The sequence below is a fragment of the Lissotriton vulgaris genome, chromosome 3_1, assembly GCF_964263255.1.
Source record: "Lissotriton vulgaris chromosome 3_1, aLisVul1.2, whole genome shotgun sequence".
Taxonomy (NCBI): Eukaryota; Metazoa; Chordata; class Amphibia; order Caudata; family Salamandridae; genus Lissotriton; species Lissotriton vulgaris.
Genome location: NC_141689.1, coordinates 2,059,894,344 through 2,059,911,670, shown reverse-complemented (window position 1 = coordinate 2,059,911,670; position 17,327 = coordinate 2,059,894,344). Strand labels below are relative to the sequence as shown.

General features: G+C 39.4%; 1 protein-coding gene across 6 annotated transcripts in view; it reads left to right on the top strand.

The window, feature by feature from the left end:
• The window catches only part of MICU3 (mitochondrial calcium uptake 3), a 482,285-nt gene that overhangs the window by 397,831 nt on the left and 67,127 nt on the right, over nt 1-17,327 (top strand). The gene's annotated exons all lie outside the window — the stretch shown is intronic.

Here is a 17,327-nt window from a genome sequence, read left to right as displayed (position 1 = left end):
TTTGCTTAAAATATCACAGTCGACCTCCTCCACTGGGTACAGGTAAAACCGTATGTGGTTGAAATGGTTCAGTCGCAGTTTTGGTCCTGAATTCGACCCCAAATGGCATTGAAATCTCTATTTTTACATCACATTGACCTTGGATATAGAAATTAGTGCAACTCCATTGAATACTCTAAGTCCTACCAGATAATAGTACAAGAGTTCTATTTTGAGCTCTGATTGCTTTGTCCAAGCTAGAATTAGAACCAGCACTATCTTTGAGTTGTGTTTGCTCACATGTTGATTACAGGCTAGCTGTTCGTGGCTGGAGCCAGTATTTTGTGATTGGATATTATATCTGTATTTTCTTCTGCATGCCGCATAATTGACAAACATATCAATGAAATTGCTGGTTCTTTTCTTGTTGCAAGTGGTGTCACATTATTTTGTGAAGATTGAACTGAAGAGATTTGAAGGTGGGATGGGGTTTCTTCTTTGAAATTCAAATGTTACTCATAATAAAATTTGCTGCTTTATTTGATGTGTAATACGATGTTCTGGTTTGATAGTTGTGAGGAATATTTTGGTTCCTGGCGTGTCAGCCTGAGCTATAGGAAAATGAGTAAAAAAGGTAATTGGCGAAGTTTTGAAATGATTTACTGGGCGATTGTTTCTTAAGTATTTTTTTGCGAAATGTGTATATAAAGTTACCATATGTGTGATGTTTCCCTGTCCTGAGGTATGAAAAATCAAATCATCCGTGGCTGTTTTTTTGTTTCAAACGTAGACTGTAGGAGAACAAGGACACCACCAAAAATGCCTGTTAGATTTTTTTCTTGTTACTTGAGATTTGTATAAATTGTAACCGCTTATCGAGGCTCCAGAGTCCTTTGTGTAGACTACATGCAGGAGAGGGTGGTGAGTTGCGATAATAACTTTGCAAGAATGCAGTGGCGGAAACCTGGTCATCTGGCAGGGGTGGACCGCGGCAAAAGAAACCCACTGCAGAATGGTAATGCCTTGAAGTAGAGCAGTGGTCATGAACCCTTGGATGTTTATTTCAATGACAGGGTAAAGAGGCAGGTCTTCAGGATTAGTCTGGATTTTTCCTAGTCATTTGTTTAGTGATCTACTACAGACGTAGAGTGTTGCGAAGACATGGAGAGAGCAGTCACCATATTTCTTGCAACTAAACTGTCAGGTCGGCATTAGGCGCTAGCTAGTGAACGAGAGGCGCTTGCTCGGTTCACACAGTAGCAATATAGTTTATTGAGTAGCCAAGAAGTGCTTTGCTTTCGAGAAAAGAGTTTCAAATGACGTTCTTTCAAGTATTGGAATTGAATGGAGGAATCTGAGGGCGGGTGTAATTTGATTGTGTCTTGTGACACTAACATTAGGTGAGCTGAATGTGACTCTGGAGTTTTGAGAGCCGTGCACTGGGAAGACTGTTAAAGCTGCTGCAGTGATCCAAGCAGAACACTACTGCAGGCTGGATTAGAGCAATTTTCTAAGAGCAGTGGAGCAGCGCCTAAGGCAGTTGTACCAGATTGTATTTATCTCGGGGTAAATGATAAATCACTATCAAAGAGCACCCCTAAGTTATGGGATTTGTGGAATGCTCAGTTCCTCAGTCCTGGTAGAGGGAAGGATGCTGGATTGCCAGGGCTAAGGAATGTGATTGAATAGTTTTATGCAGAACCAATTATCCTTCATCTACAGATGAACCTGTGAAAGGCAGTGAGACAAGTTGAGGACTTTGACTATCTCTCCCTAAAGCCTGAGATGGAACTAGGATATCCAGTATTCTAGGATTCTAGGATGTCTGCTAGGAAGGTCAGATAAGGGCTGCGTAGCAATATTGACAAGGTACGTGCTTGAGGCACATCACAGGAATGATTGCTGGAGTGGGAGATACTGATGAGGCTGGAAGTAATTCAAGAACAACACATAATAAAGCAGTAACACAAGAGATTAAACTAACAATATAACATAATACAAAATCACAGTTAAGTAATACACAACAGAACAGCAATGCACAGAAAATACAGCCTACCACAATTGCAGCATCTTCTACTTTTTTGCTTTGGCATATTATTGTATTGTGTTGGTATGCTCTTGCTGTGTGGCTTTTGTTTTGTGTGGGTATGCTATTGTGATGTTTTAAGGTGATGTGTTGTAGTTTTAGTTGGTGTATTGTGTTAAGTCAGTAAACTGTTATTGTGTTGAGGAGTTGGTCTTATATTTTGTTTTTGTTGTATTAGTGTTTTTGTAAGTCTTTTTATTGTAGCTGTGTGTGTTGCTGATGTATTAATGTTCTGTGGTGTTGTATTGTTGTTGCTGTATATCCGCTGCAACCCTTCTACTTAAACATGCACATGCTTATCACATGTTACCACCTCCGCACGTTCATATTAATGGCACAGCCGTAAAAGGTGTTTACTTTAAGCACTGAGTTATTTACCAGGACGAGTAACAGTACCGCCCAAAGGGATTTGTACCCCTCGTTTAATAACTTCTGTAACCCTCTCATACCACAAGATCATTCTTTCTGCCCATTCTAATTCCAGAGAGAGCCATAAACTATGGGTAAAAGTCGCAATCTCCTGGATCCTACAATAATACAAACTATTACAATTCCGTCCTGCATTCTAAAACAAAAAGAAACGAAGTATATTATTCTCTTTAAGACACAGTGGTCGTTTATTGTATAAACTAAGACTAAGCTCCTCATTTTGTTTTGTAGCAAAGCCCAGATCTGCTGGCTTTGCCAAAGTTTGTTTATTGTTGTATGCCATACATAGATATCAGTGCAGACGCTTCGTAGCAGAAAGGTATATTATAAACAAAACATGAAGGAAAAATTAAGAAAAGTCAAACTAAAAAGAAATGAATCCGATTGAATTGTAATGCTTTCATCCTTATTACGGTCTGTAATCTTCAATTGGTCTTCTGTTGTCTGTGTGCTAGTTCAATATTTTCGCAAAATGTAACGTGCTTTCATGGTGCAGGCCCATCCATTCAGTGGTTCTAGAGGTGTTTGTGGGGGCGTTGGCCATTCTCATCATTCTGCTTAAATCCTAGGGGGTCTCACAATTCTTTGCTACTAAACATGCTGCTGTAATGCATTAAGAGAACCCCCTCTAACCAGATGGGGTTAGGGTGGCTATACCTGTTTATAATACACCTTTCTGCTACGAAGCGTCTGCACTGATATCTCAAAAGTGTATGATTTGTTTTTTAACATTTATTTCATTGCAAATAAATGGCCACTACGTTTAGAAGACAGCATATTTCTTTTAGTTCTTTCTTATTTTTGTGTGTCAAATGTTTGCTTTAAAATTTCAAAAACATCACCCTTGCACCAGCTAGCAAAGCCCAGATCTGCTGGCTTTGCCAAAGTTTGTTTATTGTTGTATGCCATACAAATGTACTTAGTTCTTTTTTCAACATCCTGAGGAGACCCCTTTACTAAAAGTTGGTAAAAATGAATTGAATGGTGTTCTTGTTAGTTCATGTTCCTTCCAAGAATTCCCCAGCACACAACGAAAACATTATTTACCATGCTCGCTTTTGAATCGTACTAAAATTATTTGTTCCATCACTTTCCACCTCTATGCAGCAGTGCGGTTTATTCCTATGTATAATTCTATATTTTAGATTATTTAAAAAGTTCAAAAGGGTACTAGGAAATACATTTTTTACACCTGTAATTCATATGAAAACGCCATATGCTTTCCTACTTCACCCACTTCTTGATCAAAGCACCTGTCACTGAAGTTCCTAATTGTAAAATTACCTCATTTTGTGGACTAGACACATCTATCCTATGCAGCACTTCTTCTCGTACATCCTACATCATATAGCAGAAACTATCCCAGGGAACGCTATTCTTTAGTTTTCCAAGACTGCTATGGGGACGGTGTACCATTATCCATTCACTGAGCTCTCTGCCCAGTCTCAAGTTACCCCATGCAAATTAAGGGTTGTTTTCTCCCGATCAAAGAGAATCCCATGACCTAGTCGCCCATGTAGGCCCTCCCCTTGGAGTGAGGTCTCAAAATAACTCAGGTGGCCCTCCTACTCAAAGAGGAGCAATGCAGAGGTTCTCCGTTCTCAACTGTTTGTTGGTGTGCCTGACCTCTCAACCTACCACCCTTGCTTTACCAAGTATCTGCTAAATTGAGTGCAAAGGGAACTTGTATTTCCTTTTTGGGTACTTTCCCCAAGTCCTGCCTTGTAGAAGGTTTATATTGGGAGGCTGTGAGTCAGAAAACATTTTTGGATGAGTGAGATACAAATTATGCAGGAAGTTTGCATCGCAGAAATCAATTAAAATTCTTCGTAGGTAGACCCAGCATTAATCACACTGGACAGACAGGTTTTCACTGGTGACGTTTGTACTGCAGAAGTGAATTTGACAAATGTTTCTTGTTAGAATCCCCAAGATCCCTGGTTGGCTGAGGTAGGAAACGCAGGCCAAGCAGGGACCCGTGAGCCCCAACATTGGGGAAAAGACAGGTCGCCACCAGAGATAGCCCCCGCTCCACCCCCTTGGTAGCTTGGTATGACCAGCCAGGCTTCTCTTCAAGGCTTAATGTGCAAAGTATTTGAAATTACGCTCCTAGCAATCCAATGATGATACCACAAATAGACTCCACACGAGTTTCATAGAAAACAAGTATATGTTTATAAAACGATATACGATGCGACCACACAATACTAAACCAACATATGCATCGGGGTAAGGTTCCCCCTGGCCTATTATTATTGAGCTAAACTAAACAATCCTACGTAATCCTAATGTTGTAATATGCAGTTCAATATGCAACAGTCAGGTACTTCACAACATAAGAATATTGCAGATCGTAATACGGTTATCTGGCGATTTGTACTGTCACTTTAATGCAATGCGTAAAGCAACAACGTGATAAACTGTTATGCCCCCGTAATGCAATGCGTATGGTCCCCCTTCAGGTACTCTGGTGGGAAAAAGCAATGCAACGTGTAATACTGTTATCAGGCAATTCGTTATGCGAAACGAATGCAATGTGGAATACATATATCTGGCAGTTCGGTGTGCTGCACTAATGCAATATGTAATACAACATACCAGCAAATAGTGGTGCAGGATTCAGACAAGGCGTAACACATCTATCAGGCAGTTCGTTATGCAAACTAATACAATGGGCAAACGATAAAACAGGCAGTTCGTTGTGCAGAAATAAAGCAATGGGTTATACAATCATCAGATACTCCGCTACACAGAAGTTATGCAATACGTAAGTTACCACAGCACTGTTCACGGTGCCTCCGGCGGTCTCACAGCCATTCGTGCTGGCTTGCGATTAGTTTCCAGCCACAGTTGCCCCCACATGGGTAAGATAGAACACAGTAACTGCAGCTACGCCCTCAGGTCCTGGTACTGCCCCTCTGCCTTGGCACTCGGGCCTCAATCCGAGCGAAGTAAAGGCTCGCACTGCAGAACAGAGAGAGAGGCCGAGAGCATCTCCCTCCGAGCTCGCGCCCCGCCCCAGGAGTCGACACATATTACCTTGGGGGCGCAAACCCACTCTCCTTTCTTCGTCCAGAGACTTGGGCCTCCGATGCAATCTCTGATTTTCCGGGCAATGGTAAGATCCCAGGTTTCACACTACACCCGCACTCAGAGTCACTAAGACTCACAGGAACTCTGGGTGCAAGTTAACCTGACAACTCCGCATTAGGGTCTCCGGCTACGCATGACACACGCACGCAGCATTGTTGATCCACACTTGATCTTCTTGTGCCCACGATCACAAGGTATAACTTGTGCATGTCTCAGGTAGTAGAATTTTGGAAGAAGTGAGCGACCCGAAATACCCTTGAGGGCTTGGGTAATGAAGTTGAAAAGGTAAATTTGCCTTCAAGGGACTTTATTCAATCTGTATTTTGTTTAGTTGAGATTGTTCTAAAAAGGACCAGTCAATTGTCCTTGAAGTGAATAAATCAACAATTTGCTATCTTAAAAAAGAGCATTGCATCAACATATAACATGTAAACATATAAACAAAGACACAAGGTGTATACGAAAAAATATATTTTTATCAAGTAGTTCATTCAAAGAAATCAGCTTCATATACAGATCAATAAACAAATAAAAATTAGGACTGTGGGTACACACATAAGTAAATTACCAGGTGACACAACAGAACCTAAAAAAGCACCTATCCCAAATCACATAGAGTAAAACAAAGAAAGGGATAAGGTGTATAGTCGACGTTTCGGTTTCTCAGGCGTTAATTTGCTGAAACCATCCTCAGGACTGTTATTAATTGTGGTCTGTATAGAGATATTGTTATCTGAAAATCAAAGGATATTTTACAATTACAATATTAAACTAAATATTTACGTTACACCCTGGTGACAAAACAACAAGATTTAGACAATTAGCGACAAAAAAGACAATATGTACAACATAAGCATTATACAAATATAAGGTATATTTACATAAAGTCACTATGGATCTAAAGTACATTTGCTTAGAGACAAGAGACTTCACAGTAGTTCCTACATGTTAATCTAAAACAAACAGAATTATTCACAATATTTTCTATTTGGTATATCCAAATATATTGGAGACCTTATTTTTTGGGGTCAGCACAGATATGGAGTTGTTAGATATTCAAGACAAAAGGCTTCTACATCATAGAGATCTATTATTTCATATCAGATAGCCCAATTGATTCTAGTTCGATTATTATAGCAAAAATGATTGAATCAGTCATATAGTTACATGGCATAAACCGTTAGTAATGGTTCACCCCCCGAGAAGGTGACGTCTTGTCCATTAATTGGCATACTGTTCTATAACGGATGTTATATGAAACCACATAGGACAAATCTGCTTATTCGTATTTAAAGCTATTTTTATCACAAAGGTCTGAGTACCTGTTCATAAAGTATCGTTACTGCATCCCATGGATGATTGTGGATCGGAATGTCTTTAAAATCTGACTGAAACATAAAGGTCCAGTATTTAGGGTCTGCGTTTATAAGATTGGCATGGGTAAGACTGTTTATTAGGTGAACACATACCTATTAGTTGTAAGGCAATGGGCTTCACGTGATATTTCAAGCTGTAGGTGAGAACAGATATTCCTCATAGAGCTCAGATATTATGGAAAGACACGGAGCATCTGCAAAATGTAATAATCAATGTTTACTAGATTTTATCTATATCCTGGTGTGGTAGCCATATAGTATTCAAAAATAAGTCTTACCCAGTGCGTGTGAAATGGGATCTTGTCAATCACCGGTATCAAAATAAAACAAATCAATACGAATTGGAGTCGGTAATATGTCGAGCAGTTATTAATCCTGCACCGCCTATCCAAGGTGAAAAAGAAATGCATATGTATCAAGAACGCGAGTCTCTTATAGACTGATGGCATAGTGTTAGTTAGTACAATATGTCCCAAGAGTTGGGGCACATATATTCGAATTTCCGAGTGCTACAAAACATACTGACGTGTGGATTTTTTCAAACCGATTGTTTTAACCAAGGCGCCGCTTTAAATGTTATATGCGACAGGGACGGGGTTGTTCTAAGCATATTGTTAAAATGCAAAAATATGTACCGGCAGTTTAGGTGCTTGTATCAGTCGTTTGGCGCTTTTAAAGACGCTACAAAGATTCTAAACAATATATGCTGAGGTAGTAAAGTTAGGAGCAAAGAAGTAATTTCTAAACTATATACCGGTAGCAACACATGCATTTAAAGTTAGTTACGCGCTTTCGGGATTGTTGAGGCCTCAGAATTACCCAGGGATGGGTTTCAGGATAACAAAGTCCTGAGCGCAGTGAAATATAAATTCAATTCCAGGATTCTTACCTAGTATTCGGACAGAGTAGAGTTGAAGAGCGTCTCGTCTGTACGGAGCCACGAGTGGTTACTGACCGCTCTCGTGTTTATAAACGAAATGTTTGGAAGTAGAAATAGGACTATACTCAGCGGCCATATTGGACTTGTCAATAAATGACGTTAGAATGGGACAGGGAGTTTCATGGATTTATTCACAGAACATCCGTTTTTGTGATTGACATTTCAAAAGATATAAAGGAATAACAAAAAATCAAACACAGTGTATAATCATTCTGACATTTCATAGGTTTGAGATGTATATTAAGCAATCGCAAGTCGATCTATAGAGTTGTTATTTCATTATTTAAAAGTCATAGCAATCGAACTGCTTGCTTGTACAATATGGATCTTTTTGGGCAGATGGATTTAACAAATTCAAGTCAGGCATGCCAAGGCATGCCATTCTGTTGCTGAATTCAAACCTCGCTTAACAGTATCAGTAAGGCATATCAGTTTGCCTTCACGCATAGTTAGTATCTTGTCAATGTTATTTTGCCTTTTGTTGGGTTTTATTACTTCCAAAACCCACCATGTCATTTCAGTCTCCTTATGGCCTAAACGTAGGAAGTGTTCTACTAAAGGGGTTGTTTCCTTTTTGCAACGAATGCGCGACTGATGTTGCAAAATGCGCTTCTTTATGGGTTGGATTGTTTTACCCAAGAAATGTAGAAGGCAGGGACACTGAATGCAATAGACCACATTGGTGGTATTGCAATTTGAAAAGCTTTTATTCGTAAACTGAATGTTGTTAATTGTGCATGCTTTTACTGTTCTGGTGGTGGCACAGGCAGCACAGTTATTGCATTTAAAGTGGCCTACCACAGGACTCAGTTGCCTCATGTTGTTTACAATGTTCTCTGTAGGCGGATTCTCATATGCATGAAGCAGTCTATCTTGCAGATTCGTGCCTCTCTTGAAGGCAAACAGCGGTTTCTGCTTTAGTTCAGGAAAGGAGTGGAGTAAATTCCACTGTTTTGATATGATTTTTTTAATCGCATTTGAATGCGTGCCAAAGGTGGTTATACAGACTATATTAGTCTCATTTGGGCGTTCTTTTACTGTTAGCAAAGCATCCCGGTCTTGGTACCAAGCTCTTTTCATTGATTTCCTCAGTAGTTTACCCGGGTAACCACGAGAAAACAATTTGTCTTTCAGTTTTTTGGCTTCTAGAAAGTAGTCCTCTTTATATGTACAGTTTCGCCGAAGGCGAAGAAACTGTCCAAAAGGTAGACCATCTTTCAGCGCCTGTGGATGATGGCTGGTATACTTCAGCAATGTATTTCTTGCAATTTTCTTGGTGAATAAGGTGGTGAAAAGTTGTTTATTCATATCCACCTTGAAGTTAATGTCCAAGAATGGCATTTCGGTGTCATTATACTCAAGGGTAAACTGAAGATTAGTATTTCTGTAATTCAGCCATATATGAAATTCTTTCAATTGGTCAGCCGTACCCTCCCATATTAAAAACACGTCATCAATATAACGTAGCCATTTTAAAATTCTTGATGAAAATGGATTAGAGGAATGCCAGATGTGTTCATCCTCAAATTGAGCAACATAAATGTTGGCAATATCTGGGGCAAAAACAGCGCCCATGGCTACACCTTTTTGTTGTTGGTAAAACGTGTTTTGATATAGAAAAAAGTTTTCACAAAGAGGTAGTCTTGTGCATTCTATAATGAAGTCAGTGGGGACAGAATGGGGTCTCGGTCTAGTTTCCAAAAGTTTGTGAAGTAAATCTAGAACTTCGCTCTGAGGAATGTTTGTATACAAACTCTCTATGTCCATAGAGGCTAGTATACTTGTTGTCGAGTCAAAATGAAATCCTTCGACTTCATTTATTACAGCTGTAGTGTCCCTAATGTATGTGGAGCGTTCAATAGCAAATGGTCTCACAAAGAAATCTGCATATTGTGCCAATGGTTTGAGCACTGAATTACATCCCGAAACTATTGGGCGGCCAGGGGGGTTGTTTAGGTCTTTGTGCACCTTAGGGAGCATATAAATCACTGGTATAGACGGTGTTTTATTAACCAGGAAAGATGCCTCTTTTTCATTAAGCCAGCCTCCCTTCAATCCTTCTTGGCTTAAGTTAAAGATTTCTGTTGTTAGTCTTTTCGTCGGGTTGCAGGTTAATTTTTTGTAATGAGCTGTAATGGAAAGTTGTTTGAGCATTTCATCATCATATTTGGATTTCTGCCATAAAACTATACCTCCACCCTTATCAGCCGGCTTGAGTAATGCATCCGGTAGATTCTGGAGGTTTCGTAAGGCTGCCTGTTGTTCTCTTGGTAGGATGGAGTTGAATCTACGTGGTGTCTTAAAAAGATTCTCTATTTTAAGTAATGTGGCATTTTCGAAGGTGATGATGTCTTTATTCACCATAGCATTAGGTGGATAAAAGGTGGAAGGATTTCTCAATCCTGTGTAACCAGGCTTAGGGTCAGATATGTTGTTTGCAAAAAAATTCTTTAATCTGACTGTTCGAAAAAAGCGATACAGTTCTAATTTTGTTTGGAAAAGGTCATTTTTGTGAGTTGGTACAAAACTGAGACCATTCGAAAGGACTGCCATCTCTTGTTCAGATAATTTATAAGTTGACAAATTGAAAATGGGTATGGATAGATCTTGGTTTACCACTCGTAATACCGGTTCCGGGTTTGGCGAAAGCCCGGGGTATATTGTTTCCGGTACCATCCCCGCTTCGGTGGTTGGTGTCTCCCTGGGGGTCTGGAGCCTCGCTGGCCCTGCCCTAAAAAAGGGGATTGATGAGATGTTGATGGTTCTTGGTCGTTATGACGATAGTTAGAGTTGAATGATCTATCGCCCCCAGATTCAGATCCACTTTCAGAGAATGTCACTCTTTTGGAGGATTGATTATTGGGACCTTGTGATGTAAAGAAGTCCTTTCTTAGATAAGGATAGGTGTTTTCTTTGTTGTATGTTTTTATGTAGTTCTGGAGTTTTTCTGTTTTTTTGTGGGAATTAAATTCCTCAAACTCTTTAATGGTCTGTTGCACTTTATCTAATAGGAGTTTACTGTTGGTGATGGTACTATCACCAGAGATCTTTTTTTCTAAGGCTTCTATTTCTTTAGTTAGTTTTGTGATTTGACGAAGAGCAGTTTCTATACTTAACACCATCCAGGTGCGTGAGCATCGGTTGGCAGAGAAGCTGAAACCAGTCTTGAATTCTTCGTCATCAATGAAAATTATCGGGACGTTGCGAATTTGTAAGCCTGCCGGTATGATATTGGCATTAAGGCAACCTGTTAGAAATTTTGAGTGCAATTCAGTACGTACCAGTTTCTTTTTTAGTCTTTCTAACTGGTTAAGGTCTGACTCATATGGTGAACTGATAACTGGACCTTTGTTCCCTAGAAGAGAAGGGCCAGATGCAATTTTTAACATATACTCATCGGTATAGGCTAAGGTTTCAGCCTCAGACATTTATTGTTCAAATTATTTAAAAGAAAAAAGAAGAAAAGAAAACCACTGATTAAAGCGGCTCACACCAGACAATCGTCTGTGCAAGATGAATTTTGGAAGAAGTGAGCGACCCGAAATACCCTTGAGGGCTTGGGTAATGAAGTTGAAAAGGTAAATTTGCCTTCAAGGAACTTTATTCAATCTGTATTTTGTTTAGTTGAGATTGTTCTAAAAAGGACCAGTCAATTGTCCTTGAAGTGAATAAATCAACAATTTGCTATCTTAAAAAAGAGCATTGCATCAACATATAACATGTAAACATATAAACAAAGACACAAGGTGTATACGAAAAAATATATTTTTATCAAGTAGTTCATTCAAAGAAATCAGCTTCATATACAGATCAATAAACAAATAAAAATTAGGACTGTGGGTACACACATGAGTAAATTACCAGGTGACACAACAGAACCTAAAAAAGCACCTATCCCAAATCACATAGAGTAAAACAAAGAAAGGGATAAGGTGTATAGTCGACGTTTCGGTTTCTCAGGCGTTAATTTGCTGAAACCATCCTCAGGACTGTTATTAATTGTGGTCTGTATAGAGATATTGTTATCTGAAAATCAAAGGATATTTTACAATTACAATATTAAACTAAATATTTACGTTACACCCTGGTGACAAAACAACAAGATTTAGACAATTAGCGACAAAAAAGACACAATATGTACAACATAAGCATTATACAAATATAAGGTATATTTACATAAAGTCACTATGGATCTAAAGTACATTTGCTTAGAGACAAGAGACTTCACAGTAGTTCCTACATGTTAATCTAAAACAAACAGAATTATTCACAATATTTTCTATTTGGTATATCCAAATATATTGGAGACCTTATTTTTTGGGGTCAGCACAGATATGGAGTTGTTAGATATTCAAGACAAAAGGCTTCTACATCATAGAGATCTATTATTTCATATCAGATAGCCCAATTGATTCTAGTTCGATTATTATAGCAAAAATGATTGAATCAGTCATATAGTTACATGGCATAAACCGTTAGTAATGGTTCACCCCCCGAGAAGGTGACGTCTTGTCCATTAATTGGCATACTGTTCTATAACGGATGTTATATGAAACCACATAGGACAAATCTGCTTATTCGTATTTAAAGCTATTTTTATCACAAAGGTCTGAGTACCTGTTCATAAAGTATCGTTACTGCATCCCATGGATGATTGTGGATCGGAATGTCTTTAAAATCTGACTGAAACATAAAGGTCCAGTATTTAGGGTCTGCGTTTATAAGATTGGCATGGGTAAGACTGTTTATTAGGTGAACACATACCTATTAGTTGTAAGGCAATGGGCTTCACGTGATATTTCAAGCTGTAGGTGAGAACAGATATTCCTCATAGAGCTCAGATATTATGGAAAGACACGGAGCATCTGCAAAATGTAATAATCAATGTTTACTAGATTTTATCTATATCCTGGTGTGGTAGCCATATAGTATTCAAAAATAAGTCTTACCCAGTGCGTGTGAAATGGGATCTTGTCAATCACCGGTATCAAAATAAAACAAATCAATACGAATTGGAGTCGGTAATATGTCGAGCAGTTATTAATCCTGCACCGCCTATCCAAGGTGAAAAAGAAATGCATATGTATCAAGAACGCGAGTCTCTTATAGACTGATGGCATAGCGTTAGTTAGTACAATATGTCCCAAGAGTTGGGGCACATATATTCGAATTTCCGAGTGCTACAAAACATACTGACGTGTGGATTTTTTCAAACCGATTGTTTTAACCAAGGCGCCGCTTTAAATGTTATATGCGACAGGGACGGGGTTGTTCTAAGCATATTGTTAAAATGCAAAAATATGTACCGGCAGTTTAGGTGCTTGTATCAGTCGTTTGGCGCTTTTAAAGACGCTACAAAGATTCTAAACAATATATGCTGAGGTAGTAAAGTTAGGAGCAAAGAAGTTTACTTCTTTGCTCCTAACTTTACTACCTCAGCATATATTGTTTAGAATCTTTGTAGCGTCTTTAAAAGCGCCAAGTTTACTTCTTTGCTCCTAACTTTACTACCTCAGCATATATTGTTTAGAATCTTTGTAGCGTCTTTAAAAGCGCCAAACGACTGATACAAGCACCTAAACTGCCGGTACATATTTTTGCATTTTAACAATATGCTTAGAACAACCCCGTCCCTGTCGCATATAACATTTAAAGCGGCGCCTTGGTTAAAACAATCGGTTTGAAAAAATCCACACGTCAGTATGTTTTGTAGCACTCGGAAATTCGAATATATGTGCCCCAACTCTTGGGACATATTGTACTAACTAACGCTATGCCATCAGTCTATAAGAGACTCGCGTTCTTGATACATATGCATTTCTTTTTCACCTTGGATAGGCGGTGCAGGATTAATAACTGCTCGACATATTACCGACTCCAATTCGTATTGATTTGTTTTATTTTGATACCGGTGATTGACAAGATCCCATTTCACACGCACTGGGTAAGACTTATTTTTGAATACTATATGGCTACCACACCAGGATATAGATAAAATCTAGTAAACCTTGATTATTACATTTTGCAGATGCTCCGTGTCTTTCCATAATATCTGAGCTCTATGAGGAATATCTGTTCTCACCTACAGCTTGAAATATCACGTGAAGCCCATTGCCTTACAACTAATAGGTATGTGTTCACCTAATAAACAGTCTTACCCATGCCAATCTTATAAACGCAGACCCTAAATACTGGACCTTTATGTTTCAGTCAGATTTTAAAGACATTCCGATCCACAATCATCCATGGGATGCAGTAACGATACTTTATGAACAGGTACTCAGACCTTTGTGATAAAAATAGCTTTAAATACGAATAAGCAGATTTGTCCTATGTGGTTTCATATAACATCCGTTATAGAACAGTATGCCAATTAATGGACAAGACGTCACCTTCTCGGGGGGTGAACCATTACTAACGGTTTATGCCATGTAACTATATGACTGATTCAAGCATTTTTGCTATAATAATCGAACTAGAATCAATTGGGCTATCTGATATGAAATAATAGATCTCTATGATGTAGAAGCCTTTTGTCTTGAATATCTAACAACTCCATATCTGTGCTGACCCCAAAAAATAAGGTCTCCAATATATTTGGATATACCAAATAGAAAATATTGTGAATAATTCTGTTTGTTTTAGATTAACATGTAGGAACTACTGTGAAGTCTCTTGTCTCTAAGCAAATGTACTTTAGATCCATAGTGACTTTATGTAAATATACCTTATATTTGTATAATGCTTATGTTGTACATATTGTGTCTTTTTTGTCGCTAATTGTCTAAATCTTGTTGTTTTGTCACCAGGGTGTAACGTAAATATTTAGTTTAATATTGTAATTGTAAAATATCCTTTGATTTTCAGATAACAATATCTCTATACAGACCACAATTAATAACAGTCCTGAGGATGGTTTCAGCAAATTAACGCCTAAGAAACCGAAACGTCGACTATACACCTTATCCCTTTCTTTGTTTTACTCTATGTGATTTGGGATAGGTGCTTTTTTAGGTTCTGTTGTGTCACCTGGTAATTTACTTATGTGTGTACCCACAGTCCTAATTTTTATTTGTTTATTGATCTGTATATGAAGCTGATTTCTTTGAATGAACTACTTGATAAAAATATATTTTTTCGTATACACCTTGTGTCTTTGTTTATATGTTTACATGTTATATGTTGATGCAATGCTCTTTTTTAAGATAGCAAATTGTTGATTTATTCACTTCAGGTAGTAGAAGGCACAGGCACTCCGCATCCCTGAGACACACTTTATCTCCCGGTACCCCCAATCACAGAACACCTCCAGCGAGGGTCTCAGGCTGTGAACAGCACACGCACACAGCGTCGCAAAGACACACTCGCTCTTCTGGTGTGCATGACCACGGGCCAATCCACATGAAAGTCTCACGCTGCCCCCAAGCACAAGCACACAGCATTGCTGAGACTTACTTGGCTCCTTTGCACACACGTTCACAAGACGATCCTCTCGAAGGACCCAGGCTAGACAGAGCACAAGTACACAGCGTCTCTGAGTCTCGTTTGGAACTCCTGGTGCCCAAGATCACAGGGCACATCTTGCAACGGTCTCAGGCTAGACAGCACACACGCACCCACGCCGTATATGTGAGTCTTCTCTGGAAACATTTGTGTTCCTGTGTTTCCAAACAGGGAGCTAGCTCTCCTCAGGCCCTTGGGGATAGTTACTTTAGGACAAAGCACACAGCAAAGTCCTTCAAGCAGGGGGACACAGGACACTGCAAAGTCCCAACAGCATTTTCTTGGTTAAAATAGCAAACTATCGGCCATCCCCAGATCACACAGCAGGAGCAGTCCTATCCATTAGTCTATTCAGTTGTTTCTTCCTTGGCAAAGGTTCCTCTTGATCCACGAAGAAGCTCCAGTCTTGTTCACACTTGATTAAGCCATTTTCCAAAGTTCACTGGCTTCAGCTCGCATAGTTATAACCTTCAATGGCTTTAAAGTCTTTATGTAGCAGGGGGCACTGACCCCTGCTCAAACCAGTTCTGTGTGCCTCCCTACCAGTGACACATTCTCCCTTTGATTAGTGAGGGTCTGGATTCTCAAACGCTCAGCATGAAACGGGACAATTGTTTTATAGCACCAGCACAGGCCTCTTCACCTCTAGGCCTACTCCTCCTACACACCAGATGCAGGTCAGCCTGTGCTGTCTCACCTCCTCCCCTGGGTCAAGACATTCCCCAGATCGTATCGCTTTCAAATCCAGCCAGTCTATCCACAACCAGGCAGAGACACACAGAAATGTTTAAAGCACAACAACACAGCCACTTCTAAAAGAGTGACTTACAAACACACAATGCAAAAAACCTCTTCATAAAAGGATGTGTTATTGCAGGCTGATTTCAGGCATACTAAACTTCACCTTTCCATCTTAAGCCGTTGGGGCGATAGGCTGGAAAACATATTGCACAGCCTTCCTATTCTATTCTAATGGGCAAGATGGCCTTTCAGCAGTGAAAACGAAATGGAGATTATTTCACTGCCAGGACATGGCACACACTGTGGTACATGTCCCACATTTCACATGCACTGCACCCTGTCCAGGGGGGACCCTAGACCTACCATAGGGGTGCCTGATGTGTATGTAAAGGGAAGGGCAGGGTCTGGTAAGTGTGTGCACTTAACAGAACAACATGGCAGTTTAGGAAACTGTGCACAGGCAGGCCTGAGTTCCCTTTCCAAGGCTACTTGAGTGGGTGGCACAATAAGTGCTGCAAGCCCACCAGTAGCATTTGCATTACTAGGCCAGCCACACACAGTGCACTTCACTAGGCACTTTACTAGTTAAGCAAACCTACCAGTAATGAACAATCAATCACCATTACACTTTACACAGGGAACACTTGCACTTTGACACTGTTTAGCGGTGGCAAAGTGTCCAGAGCATCTAAGTTGGCAACACATGTCAGAATAAAGGTCTAGGGGAAAGAAAAAAGGTTAGGGAATGTTAGCCAAAAAGGCCAAGTCCCACGTTTCTCATTTCCCTACTTTCTACAGTGTCATGGAAATTAAGTTTTTAGCAGCTTTCTAGCTAGGCCTGTAAAAATAGTATTTTTTTAACAGTGTGCAAGCTTTCCGCAACTAAATTGCCACTGCTTCTATAGGAGCCAACCCTTCTGTTTTTTTGCAAATGTAAGTTTTGAAAAATGAAAGTTGGTAAAACTGCCATGCTCTTATTCTGACCTTTATGCAATTGGGTCCAGCCATTTCGATTCTCTCTGATAGTTGGTTTACCTAATATACTAATATAATATACATAATTTACTTAAAATATCTGCGTTTTTGTGGTCATTTTAACACTGCACAAACATTGGGCTTCTTCTGCTTCTTATGACTTCTTAGTCTGTACACTGAAGGATCAACAAATTTAACATAGTGT